We start from the raw sequence: 14,197 nt of genomic DNA on the forward strand, positions 1-14,197 counted from the left end.
TTGAAAAGGCAGGACCGAAGAATTTCCAGAGTCATCCAGGAAATAAGTCACAGTCCATCCTGTCCTGACTGCTGATTCTTTTATCATTTCTGTGAAACCCAGTTAAGCTTTCTGTGTTCAGAAATCATATTATTTACACTTTTAAATAGGCAAAACCAGAATTTAAGCCCTCACAGTAAATTTCTATGATTTTTTTTTTCTCTGAAGAAAATTCTCCATGTTTAGTCTGAAAATGCTGCTCTGGAAAATAACTCATCATAATAAGTATGTGCACAGGATTTTAAAGATTAGAAATGCATTAAATCAGACTAAAAGGAAATTGCTCATGAATTTTTCCTTCTTTTTTCTATATGGCTGAACTATGGTTAAAGCTTAATATAGCTTTGTATACTTGAGATAAATTAGGAAGAAGGAAAAATGTGAAGAACTTTATGAAAGTACTTACTATGTAAGATGCACTGCAGTAATACTTGCCTTGAATTTTGAACATATTGGTAAACTTGTCTACAGTCGGCATTACCTCATTAAATTACTATAAAATATAATATCCCATTAATCACTATAAAAGAGAAAGAAACATCTTTAAAATTTTCTTTTTACATGGAAGTGCTGGACAGATGCAGATGTTGAAAGGATAAAGTATTTTATAATATTTTCTACTTCATACATACATTCACACACAACTACCATCAATTTCTAAAATGATTTTTGGGGTTAAAAAAAATATCAGAACTTTGATAGCTGGGAAGATTTCCATAGGTTCACATGAATTTTAAGAGCCCTCATAGTGGTCCCTTGGTGAGAAAGGTGTCAAAGGGTAAGTGAGAAGCAATGGGCCATGAGAAGCATAAGGCAGGAGTTTCCAAGAAACCCTTATTTGGCATTAGAGCAGTGGAGCAGCACCTGAGTACCCTGGGTTCTCTGAAGGTAGATGAATAAGGGGGAAAAAGGACCTGTGAGCTTTTAAACCCAGAGAAAAGGTGAAAATACTGGAGCCAGACTGCACAGAATAATACCATGATTACTCTCAAGCCATCATATCTATGTTCAGGGCAGAATTATCTATGATAAATCTTGGCTGCTCCTTAGTTTATCAGGATATTTAAAGTGGCTCTAAGTGCAGGACTCACATGCAATATGTTACATAAAATGAAAGACTCTGATAATTCCTCATATACAAAGTAATAAACAAGATGAGATTGAAAAAAGGAGTGAAAAGCTTATAAATGGCACAAGAATACAAATATTCAGGCTTCACTGTGCCTTTAAGCATAGCATGCTCCCTGCAGAAACAGTTCCCATTTAATGTTTCAGTTGGGAAGCAGCGTATTACAATTCCTATTTTTCTGTTTTCTTGTTTGTTAGTTTTCTTCAGTCTAGAATAAAAGTAAATCAGTCTGAATAAAAAAGAGATTTTCTCCATATTTACAGCAACAAAACCATGACAAGAGAGATAGATGTGTCTATTAAAGAGGTAAGTGAGGGAAATCATATCTTAGTTTTGCTAAGGCTGTGCTTGCTGTTCTTTTTCTAAATGCTTTGGAGTACAATGTTGTGTTTAAAAAAATAACTCATTCATCCAGCAAAATCAGGCAAATAATAATTTAGCTTCCAGGATAATATTTAAAATAGTAAAGTTTTCATGTCAACACCCAGATTCCCAACAGACTATAGGTTCAATGATCAGAAACTTTCCCTGTGATTACCTGACAGCTTCTTTGAGACACAGCAGACAAAAATAGGCTTGTGGGGTTTGTTTGTTTTGGGTTGTATTCTCTCCTTTTTTTTTTTTTCTTCAGTGAAGAAGACTAGGATTGCCACACAGAAAGCTGCAGCATCTGACATATAAACAACTGGAAAATTCTAGGTATCAAAAATTTTAAAAGCAACTGTTAACTACATTAGGAAACATCATGGTGTGGTTTACTTAGCTACAGATACTCCTCTTTTTGTCACCGTTTCAGTTTGCAACAGCCACTTGTTTATTATCAATCCAAATTAAGTCAGAGAAGTTTTTTGACTGTACAAAAATTGGTGTCTTATGAAGCAGTGTTAGGTCCACATAGGATTAATGGAAGCTGATGAATGCAATAAAGCTTAGAAATAATACAGACAGGTGAAAACCTATAATATTTTTACAGTTTTCATTTTTACAGTGTTTCATTCTACATTTTAATTGCAATACTGGCCACCAAAATCCATTCCTGTGCAGTGGGTTTGGAATGTTGTGAATGAGAATAAATTCTTAATGTCTATGATGATGATGATGTGATTGTAAGCATTTTATTTAAGTATTTCCTCCTATCCCTGCATAAACACCTATGTGCCTATTATTTATCTCATCTCATATAAATGATAATCACAGGGCTTCCCACTGCCCTTAGTAATAAACCTCTTGAGAGTGCCTGAAATAAATCAAATTTCAAATGAACCTGAAACCTTAACTAACCTGCCAAGACTTAAGACAAAGCACCTAGGTCGGAAGTGGAGGACATGGAACTTCACTGGGTTGCAGAACTTGGTATTACTTCTCAGTTGTGCCCTGGAAACACCTCAGGGCAAGACTAAAAGCACTGCTGGCTTGTTCTTTCATCCTTGTGCATGGAAAGAAAAAAAGAGGACAATCCAGATCTAGCTGCAAACCAGCACATGACAGATGACTGATGTACCTATGTCTCAGCAAATACACAGAGATACAGTGCAAGAATGATAAATAGCCTGTAGTTAAGCAGAAAAATCAGTTCTCCTTGACAACCTCCATTTCTGTGATTGCAGAATAGCTACTGAAGTCCAAGGCAATAACAAAATCAACTAATAAGAATGAATTTGTAACAAGTGTTTGACAGGGTCATAAAAGTGGAAACATAATTTAAGGAAAAAGGACTAATATCCTTGAACTTGAAAGCATTATTAGTATTGTCTTCTCACTGACTTTCAAACTTTCAAACTAACAGAAAGAGTAAAGCCCCGGTTTTGGACAGATAATTCTGCAGTGAAAGTGTCTGAGCAACTGTGCAGCCAACCAGTATGTCAGGACCCTGTCATCTCATCTATGAAGCTAATAATAAGCTTCAGAGTGTAAATGAGAAATGGCAAATTGCTCAAAAAACATATCAAAGTATAAACCCCTAAATTAGATGCTCCAACATGATTTTTGTGATACCATCCTACCATGATTTTTGTTATAATACTTAGTCTTATTATCTAAATCATTCATGTAAGCATGTATATTTGAGGAGTCATGGGATCCCACCACTGGGTGTTGATCTCTGTCCTCCACAACTGAAAGAGGTAAACACAATACCCCCGTGACCCTGTGGGCCAAAATGTAGATTTATAATTTCCCATCTGTAGAATTCCTCCAGAAACTCCCCATGTCAAAGTTAGAATGGAAATCGACAAATTATTCCACCTTCTTAAATTTGGATCCATGTGACTTCTAAATAGGGAACACAGAGATCCTGAGACAGTCTCCTTCTTACAGATCTCAGCTGTTTTTCTGCTAACGCAGCAGCCACAGCTTGCTTGGCCACCATGTTGAGAGATGAGTCAGTCTTCTCTAGGCATCAGAAAGTTTCCTCGTGCCCAACTCTTCTGAACGCTGGACTGAATGATGCAGATTGGGTAGTTTGTACCAGAGGAGCTATCATATAGTGACGCAAAATTCTGCAGATAGTTTTGAAGGAAGATATTGTTTCTACCAAAGTGTAGTGTGTATGGAATTGCTGTCAAGCATGAGAGAGTCTCCAGGGTCTGAGATCTCAATCCAGAATCTTAAATCAGAAATGCCTGACTCATTTTATTGACTAAAAAACATAAGACAATAATGATAACACCTTCTGACAATTAAGAAACTAGGCTCCCAATTTAGACACTCAAAAATATTTTAAACCCTGTGTTACTCACAGTTTAAAATATCATTCATGCAAAACTTGTATAGAGCATGTTTGCTGTCTGCCTAATATTTATTCAAAACCCTTTCCCACTGCAGCTGGGAATGCTGCTTCTAACCACTGAAGACAAGTGTAGAACACTGGGGATGTAGAACAATTGGCATTGTTAAAGGAAACAGGGACAGCTTTCATCCCAAACATACTACGCATCTCACAGATGCTGGTTATCTCCCAGAGCTGGTACTGATAAATGATGTACAACACGATTGAATGCTGAGACACAGTCAAGCAGAGAAAAGGGTATCTAGGAGGAATTCCTTCACAGAAAGAGGCAACCCATTAAATGAAGACAGCAGGTACAGAATTTATTTTCCTTTGCACATCTTTCTTCTGTCTTAACTTGGGACTTGTTTGTTTGTGAGCTCTGTTTCAAGACAGAATCTTTGTTATGACAGCAGCAAACCTATATCTCTTTGTGCATAGAATGGATTTATATAGGTGTAGATGTGATCAAGAGCACCTAAAGGAGGTCTTGAAAAGGTGGTTGGCTCTTCTGAGAAAGCAGTGTGCACATTTAAAGGGGGTTTGTGGTTCAATATACGTTACTCTTACTCCCTCATAATGGATAGCAGGTTCCTAGTTTTCCTCCTTTCAAATTTGTCATTTTTTTCCCAGTTTTAAAATGTTTGAGTTTTCCTAAAGAGCATGTTTAAAAGGTTGTACAGTTTTTTCTAGATTTCCTGGATTTGGCTGAAATAGAGTTAATTTTCTTCACGGTGGCTGGTATGGGTCTGTGTTTTGGATTTGTGTTGAACACGAGGTTGATAATATTGAGATTTTTTTTTGTTATTGCTGAGCAGAGATTGCACAGAGTGAGAGTCCTTTCTGCTTTTTGCACTGGTGAGGAAGTTGGAGGTGTGTGGTAGGCTGGGAGGAGACACAGGTGACCCCAGGGATCCCTGACCAAAGGGATATTCCAGATGATATGCCATCATGTTCAATAAAGTATGGGAATAATGAGGAAGGAGGTGAGGTTTGGAATGATGGAATTTGTTTTCCCAGGACACCATTACATGTGATGTGGCCCTGTTCTGCTGGAGATGATTAAACACCTGCCTGACTATGGGAGTCACTGAATTAATTCCTTGTTTTACTCTACTTGTGTGCTTGGCTTTTGCTTTCCCTATTAAATTGTCTTAATCTCAACCCACAAGTTTTCCAGCTTTCACCTCTCTGATTTTCTTCCTGATCCCACTGGTGGCGGGGAGTGGGTTGAGTAGCTGTGGGGCTTCATTCCAAGCTGGGGTTAAACCATGACACCAGCCTAACCTGTCTCATATATTAAGCTGTGTAAAGAACATTTGCAACTAATTGAAAACACGCATACACTTCACAGATGAATGCCTCCGTCATTATCTTTCAATTATGAATCTTAGCTCTGTCTTCAATATCTGATTTTGAAATCACCTTCCAATCCTGACCTATAAGCTCAGTAGCTTGTGAAAGATCTGGAAGATAAAGAACACTTTGAGTTTTGGCTCTGCATTATGTCAGATCCTATTTATGGGGAAATATAAAAATTATAGTCCATGGTGACTACGGTGTGGCACATATTTAATAGAATAGGCATAATTTTCTCAGAAACACTGGTATTTGAAAGCAGAAATCAAAGAATTTGTTTATATTATACCAGGCTCTGATCTACTTCCAGAAATAATAGGACAGTTTTTAAAAGAAATCGTAGACTTTTATCCACTCAGCTCTTAGGTTCAGAACCAAAGTGTGCTGAGTATTAAAGTGTGACTCACTGACACTGATTCAAAAGTCACTGAGGACATTTTAAACTCACCCCAGTGTAGGTGATTGTAGATCCACTTGAAGTGTTAGGGTCCAGCAATCATGAGAATATATAGATTTCAAAACCTTCAAAAATTGCTTGTTTTAATTTGGTGTTGATGCTACAATGTTTTCTTTAGGAATTGTTTCTCTTTAGGCAATTGCTGACATGGGGGAATATCCTAATAAAATTTTAATTAAACAAAAAGTCAAAAGCGATATGAATAAGTGAAGACATGTAAGTATTCACAAATGGCTTTCTCTTGCACAGGAAGGGAAAAAAGACTTTTGGTTTATTAAATATTAAAGAATTATGCTTTAACATTTTAAAGTTTGAGTTGCTTGTAAAATTTTTAGTTATTTGATTGAAATAACCTTCCATTTTGGAATTTATTCCATTTTAGAAAAAAACATAAAAAAATAAAAATTAATTTGTAATTTATGAGATAAAAAATGCTGGAGATCACCAAGTTATTTTCTTCTATGCTTCTTTTTGATTTTCATTGAATTCAGAAATCTTAAGGGCTGAAGAGACAATATATATATATATGTATATATAGGTGTACAGCTAGGAATAAAAAAGGTAATAAATTAAACAAAATTTTTCCCATTTATTCTGATGGATTTTATTTATCAGTTCTACTTCATAATACAAACACAAAATTTTACAAGTCGTGTCATGCCTCCCTTGATCATTATCACTATATTCCGTTCAAAACAAGATTAAATAAGTACAAACTGGTCAGAAAGTAATTTGGCTGGTCACTGGAAGAACAATATTAATCATCAGAAGATAATGTATTCTTTTAGCCCTATTCATTCTCTCAAAATTAGTTCTAGAGCTTAAAATTATTCCACGGCCAAAGTAGTCTGGATTTAAGCAACAAAATCAATTAACCTGAATAATCACAGATCCATCTGATCAGTGGAAGGCGTGATATAACAGCAGACTATGGTACTGAATGATTAATGAATTTTCTTTCAGTCCTGAGAAGCCATAAATAGGAGTATGATTCTTCTGTTCCATTTCTCTCAACAATTATAGACCTCTATGCAAAATGTTACAGTAGTTTTATAATAATTTTTGCTCCTCTAATGCATGCTAAGATCAAGAAGAGACTGAGGTATTTACCCATTCTTTCCCTTTACTATTAATAAGGCTGACTAAACAAAGGGACTGTGCGTTTTGGGTTTGGGTCATGACATGGTAGATGGCTGGGTCCAATTATCTCTCCTAACCTGGCCTGCAGCAAGAAGGGTCAAGTTTTAAAATGTAAAAGAAAGAGTAAAATATCCTCTTTTCCCCAGAAAAAGAGCATGGAGGAAGCTGGGAAGAGTAATCAGTATCCACGTCCAGTCTTTCTCTTCCTTAGAGTGGAATCACATTGTTATCCTTGCATTCCACAGAGCTAGAGGTTTGCAGAATTTTTAAAGTCTGGGATACATTTAACTATTTTCTTCAACAATGGTTGTACAAAGTCCACATTACCACAGTAATTGTTTATGACATTCTAAAGAAAATCAAATAAGTGAAAGTTTTATGTCAGGTATGAAGGAAGAAAACTTTGAATGGAGACAGCATGAGGTGGGAACTGTTGTTTGGATATTTTCCTACGGTCTGTGCCATGAAATTGCAAATCTAGCAGAATAATCAATGAAACTTATGTTTCACAGTCTAATAGTTGTCTTCCGTACTCTGAACCTGGAAACAAACTGAGTTTGAAAAAGTGCTTTCCTTCACACTCCCTGTCCAGCTGTGCTTAGTCTTCCATTGCATGACTTGACTTATTTGTTTATGAGACACATACTAGCCACAAATATTCATTTGTTGTGTCTCTTCAGGAATGTAAAGAAATACCCACATTCCCCTTCATCAATTTGTTAAAGAACAAGATGCCTTATTTGCCGGATTGTAAAGTTCATTTGCCTACAAACTTTAGCATATTACACTACACAAAAACTTTGTACAACTGCTTCTACAAGTGCTTTTATGAACTACTCACCCAGCAACAGGGCCCATAATTAATGGGAATTCCAGTCTTCTCTGAGAAAATAAACCTAAACATTAGCAGAAGAGTTCAATCTGATGGCAGTGCACATCAATTTGAATGTTTTGTCTATTTTCCTTACAATAGACTGATGTAAGTCACCAAAAGAAATAGAAACCATTGCCTTTTCAGTCTGTCAGGTCAATAATCCATGAATAAAGAAGCCTTCATGACAGAAATTAGAATAGATTGGTGATCTGTTACTTTCGTCTTCCGTGGACTTGAAAACTTAAGCCCATCATGTAGGTTTGTGTTGTGTTTACTCTTTTTCTGATTATAAATCCATTTTTTCAAGACTTTCTTATAAGCAAACCCAGAATTAATAAACTAGTGCAGCTCTAAAGGAGATATTGAAGTGTGCCAAATATACACAATAATTTAAATTTTTACCAACTTTATAGGTAAAGTTTTAGTTATTTCAGTGATTTATTACAAATCAGACCTTACACTTCCACAACATATTTATTTGAGTATAACTGAGGATAACTTAAGTGAGATGAGAGAAGAGGAAAACTGTCAGGTAAGATGAGAATATGTTTCATTAAGTTTGGCTGTGGCTGTTATTCTGCTGTGCAGTAACCTGTCCAGGACACTGGGTAGATCAGTTCCTGACAGTATAAGTCAGTTAAGTGAAGTCTGGTATTTCATTACTACAATTGGTTCCATTTACAAAAATTTCTGAGAACATCCATATCAGAGGAGGATAAAAAGGAGCCCAGAGAAATTCTTGGGGGTTTTGATTCAGACATTAATAAATACTCTCTTAAGTAAAGCTATGTTTAAAAAAGGGAAACACTCAAACAGAAAACCAAAGCAAAACAGACCTATTCATGTCTTTTCTTCAAATACACAAAAAACATTTCCAGTGCAATATTACTCTTCTTCCATTCTTCCACAAATTCTTCCCTGCTTCTGTGCTGCAACTGAGAAACAAAAAGCTGTTTAAACAAACAGACTATAGGCCTTGTGTGATGATATCTTTCCACATTTAAACAAAATAACAAATGCTGATTTACTTTTTAGACAATGACAAAAAACCTTAACTGACACAGTTTGAAGTATTCAACTCTGTTAACTTTCAGTCATCAATTGAAGATTACTGTAAAATCACATTTCTGTATTAGAAGTGGTTTCCTTCTTAGGAAAAAAAAAAAAAAAAAAAAAAAAAAAAAAAAAAACACCAAAAAAACAACAAAAAAAAAACCACTTTGCATATTCTCTTTCCTGGTATATAATTTATTTAGATTTTACTAGTTCATTCTGAGTTCACAAACCCATGGAAGGAATGTGGGACATCCAAACAAAAAAATAACTCTCAGAAGATTTTGTTGTAATAGAACAAAGCATCTTTTCCCAGGTAACTAGTAGGCCAAATTACTTGAAATATCTCCTTTATTGAAATACGTACAACATTTCTGTTGTGTTCTATGAAATAATGCTTAGGGAACATAGTTTTCATTTGTTTTTCTAAACACTGAGTCTATATATGTGTCTATGTAGAGAGTATGTGCTCATTATTTTTTAGTTTTATCAGCCCTCTCACACACAGAAACAGTGTTTAGACTTGAAATATTGTAGGGGAAAGAAAGGTACATCTAACTCTCCCAGCTTGTTTAATTATTTCAAATTTTAATTTTTGAGCTAACTGTTATCTAAGAACATCTCATTAGGCTGCAAGCAAAATAGATATAATCAAGATAGGATCTGAGGGTTTTTTTAAATAAAATTCATGAAGTTTGTCAGAAAACACAAAAGTAAAATCCTTAGGTTAAACAAAAGAAGTGAGAGGTCAAGGTTTGGAGTATCCAGGACAGATAGGGATATATGATGACATATACTCATGAACAAAGCAGACTCTGGCTGGGACATTTTTTAGATTCTGGATTTCAGAGGAACTCTTGGTTTGCATGGTTTCTGTTACATCGATGGACAATTTATCTCACCATTATTTAATTTGTCACATGCCAATTACCTACCAAATCCAAGGAAAAGAATACTTCTAAGGATACTTATATTTGATTGTTTCAGTAAGGAAAAGATGTTCTTTATATATTCAATGTCATCTCCTTTTAATTTGCAAATATGAAATGAATAATCGAAAGTGGTGACAGATGGAGTCCAAACACTCATGATAAATAAAGTTGTTTAAAATCCAGCTATAATTTCCTGTGAGTATAAACATTAACTTTTTTTTTCTCTTTGAGCTCAAGACTTTGAAAATGTTACTACTTTATAAAAAATTTGTAATACCAAGGGACCATACGATATTCAGCTGAGGGCAAAGAGTATTACAGAAGAAGAAAAGGTGAAGCAAAGGTTTGATACATGTAAGATTTATGGTCAACAAAGCTTTATGTGTGTGAAACACAATAATCTTTATGGCAAAAACATCAAGCTGCAGTAAAACAAGGTTGATGACTTGCCTTGGCTGTTGTGGGACATTTATTATCTCATTCCAATGAATGTTGTGGCAGACTCACTGCGATTTTAAATTTAATTACTCCTATGTCAAATGAAATTGAGTGAAAAAAGGGGCAGGAAATAATAAAAATATGTTTGAAGACCACAAATTAAATAGACAATTGTGAGGCTGGCATTAATCTTTATATTGTACAATGTATTTTAAGTTAATTTTATTTAAAAGATTTTATCATGCTTTGACTTTTTCAGAATGTTTCTGGGTGACTTTTCATACTAAAGATAAATATTATTTCATATGTGTGTATAAACATACTTATACAAAAAATAAAATGTGTTTCATTAATTTAGACTGTTGACCATAAGTAGAAGTTAATAAACTGCACAGACAACTGTAAATGGAAGATATGTCAGATCAAAGGTACAAATACAGTGCTTAAGACAGTATACAACTTCTAAAATTATGGATTAATTCCACAACATGAAAAATATTTTTCATATACCTTTTTTGGAGATCAAAATAATGCATCAGTCTATCCACCTTCTAGTATTAATTATTTGATTTTTATAACTGTATGAAAAAAGGAGTTTAAACATCAGAACCGAGATGTAAAAAAGTCAAAGTCAATGTAGTTCTACTTTAAATTTTATTTGGATTACCTATATTCACTATTTATTCCTCTCATTGGTGTTATCTTAATTCTTGGAGAAAATCCCAAACTGTGGTGGACTTAAAAATCAGATCTTCACTTAGTCCCTAAATGGTTCAAAAAATTCCAATTTGAAATTTCTATCTCCATGATAGATTCATACATTTTTGTGTAGTTGATAATGTGATGTCTCTAAGAATCTCTCTGTTGGCAGACACTGGTTACATAAAAATATCCTTATTTTCACTGATATGAAGAGACCACTGCATCACTGAGCCACAAACAAATGGTAAATGTTTTCATAAAATGTGATGCTGCTGATGTGTGTGTGCTTAGTATCCCGGGGAAAAAAAAAAAAAAAAAAAAGAAAAAAAAATATCTATCACACTCATGCTTTAAATATAATGGATCAAGTACTCTTGATTTCTCTCAAGGAATGTAAAATATAATTTTTATTGCAGACTATAGAACTTCAGTCTTTATCTACAGTTTAAAGGAAGACATGCAATACCTCAGGAACATAATCTTATGGAAAGATCATTATGTCTTCTGGCACATACAAATCTGTCTAAAATCAAAAGAACAGACAACCTGGAAGGTGGGATCACTGTTAACATTGATAGCTACTTTCAATTCTCACTCTTGCAGAAAGACTGTAATTAACATTTTGTCAATATAACTCCCTCAAAACAATCAAATATCACTTTACAGTTAACTTAGTACGATATTGAGAAAGAAGTGAAATAGTTGGAAAACTAGTGGGCACCATTTTCACATTACCTATCAAGATTATTGCTGTGATGTTGCCAAATTAATATGCAAGCAAGGACTGGATTGAAGTTTCAACCATTTGGTTTTGGAAAAGCTCCTGTGTGTGTCTGAGGAAATCTAGGAGCCTACATCCGTCTTTGAAGGTGACAATTTTGTGAGAGCATATGTTGCAACCAAGATGAGAGAGCAAGTCATGTCAATATTATTCATCTCTTTTCACTGGATACCTTGAACATTGGATAAAGAAGCTAAAACAGCAAATTGGCTACGTAGACCTCCGAAGAAAAACAAGTAATTGTTTCCCAGAAATCTCAGTGGTGTTTAAACTAGACTGCTACCAAGATACAGTTTAATTTTTGATGAATCTGTGTGACCCATATCACAGTATTTGATACAAATAACCTTGAGCTGCTGTGGTTATTCTGCCAGTACCATACTGATCATTTCATAGCTTGCATGATGCGAGCTTTTCTTAATGGTAAAAAGAAACAGAGCAACTATGACTGGTACTTGAAAATCGAGAATAGAAATATTTGCTTCATTGAAAACTTGCTGCAAAATCTGAATTAATACATAGTTCATAGTTTATGCAGAAAGTGAAACAAAATAACCATGTTGCAGTTTTCATGTAATGTAATTTTACTTATTTGCTCTGCATTTTTTCTTTATTTTTTAGAATGCAAAATCTTGTATTAAAGAGTATGGATGTGTACACCTATATCATGCAAATGAAAGAAACTAAACCGTTTCCAAGCTAATGTTCATAAGTTTCCCATAGCAAATTTCAGTTACATAAAAGGAAGATTTTGTTTACTAAGTTTTCTTTGACATTTGAGTTCAGTTACTGCCATGGCAGAAGACAAGTTGATTAGGTCATTTGCATCATCTAAATGGAATTCTGAGTAATGTCATCATTCAGTGGGTCATGAGAACAGAAAAGTGATTGTATCCCATCAAACCAGGCTTTATAATCAAGAGAATAATACTTGGAATGTATCATTAGTCTGTACAGATAACAAGTCTGATTGGCTGATATTCAGATAAGGAATATGGACTTTGAATTGCAAAAGGGGGCTTAATACTGGAAAAAAAAGAAAACATAAAGAACGAGAGAAGAAAAATGCCAGTGAAGTGTATCCATGTTTGCATCCAAACTTGTTCAAATCAGTTGGATTTGAAACCACCTTTAAATATGCTGAGATGCAGCCAATAAAAAATTACTTTCTGTAACAATATAATTTTATTTATATGCATGATTTATGCATGATGGAAACAGTACTTCTATATTGGATTGTATATTTATTATGTACAAATATTGAAGATAGCAGCACATTTCAACAGAAGAGTAGGTCTTACTATCTATTCAAACCAGCTTTAAACAAACTTATATAGAAGCATTTAACTTCAGCTGCCTGAAGCATTTGACATTCAATCAGCCCCAAATGGCTCAAGTTAGTCCAAACTGTAGAAAGCACTTTGTTAAAACACATACCACCACCTGAGAGGTGTTTAATCTGTTGTGTATTAAGTTAGCCTTTGTCAGCAGAACATTGCAGGGATTTAAACTTGTGTTAACAAATTACCTTCATTCAGAACACCAACTTGACCTGAATCTCCTGAGCTATAAAATTCAACATGATCAAAAAGGAGAAAGGAAAGTGACAGTCTAGGTTAGACTCTCTTGGAATTGTAATGTTTTCACTTACAGTACAACTGGCAAGAGTTTTAAGAAACTGGAGAATATCTTCTATTGAATGGAATATTAAAGAATCTGAGAATAATACTGTGTTTAACTTCTATACTATGAGGAATGTATATTCACAGGTGTCTGTATATCTTGCCTTAGGCCAGTGTCAAAGAAAAGAGAGTGTCCAATCCTGTAAGGTACTGAGTACTCTGGCTGTGATCCAGCAAAGCACTCAACTATGTGTTTAAATTTAAGTACATGGATCATGCCACTAACTTCAATGGGATTATGCTTAAAGATAAACTAACCTTAAATGCTTTGCTGGATCACAGCCACAGTGCTCAGTACGGGGTGAATACAAATCCACTTGAGAGGAGCGTTTCCTTCTCTGTTTCAAGTGAGAGCTCAAGCTCAAAAATACCTAAAAATGTTCTTTTCAGGAAAGGAAGTTCATATGATAACCAGACTGAATAGATTCAGAATGGTGGGATGATTAATAAATCTTGGGGTCCTTGTGTTCAAACATTAGGCAAAGCAACAAACAAAAACCAAGCTTTGACTTTCCCAGGCTCAGATATTCATTTTTTTCATGTAACATAATGACTGAACATGGAGTGGGATATGGATAAAGCAGCAGAAATCAAGTGAAAGAGCAGAGATAGAGGCAAACAATGTTCCCTTTTATCCTTTGCCAAATTTCTCTCCTGATTTAAGCTGTGGCCTCTCTTAATTCTGTAATTGAATAGAACAAGAAGACTCTAAGTTTAAGCATGTGTGAATACCCTCACAGAATACACGTCAATTTAATCAGACAATACAGTCTATATAATTAGAGGCAAGTGACATTCTTATGGGTCTGATGCTGTTCCAGATGAAAACTACACGAAAGTAAGC

The 14,197-nt window shown here is 34.7% G+C and overlaps 1 protein-coding gene across 2 annotated transcripts in view; it reads left to right on the plus strand.

Moving 5' to 3' along the window:
* Positions 1–4,122: 4,122 nt before the first annotated feature.
* CDH19 (cadherin 19) overlaps positions 4,123–14,197 on the plus strand; it is a 111,585-nt gene continuing 101,510 nt past the window's right edge. Inside the window, exon 1 of one of the 2 annotated variants that reach the window (XM_066328501.1) lies at positions 4,123–4,249. The gene's annotated coding sequence lies outside the window, so the exon portion shown is untranslated. The remainder of the gene's footprint in view (positions 4,250–14,197) is intronic. The other variant, XM_066328480.1, reaches the window with a different exon arrangement.

Source organism: Sylvia atricapilla, chromosome 1, assembly GCF_009819655.1.
Source record: "Sylvia atricapilla isolate bSylAtr1 chromosome 1, bSylAtr1.pri, whole genome shotgun sequence".
Taxonomy (NCBI): Eukaryota; Metazoa; Chordata; class Aves; order Passeriformes; family Sylviidae; genus Sylvia; species Sylvia atricapilla.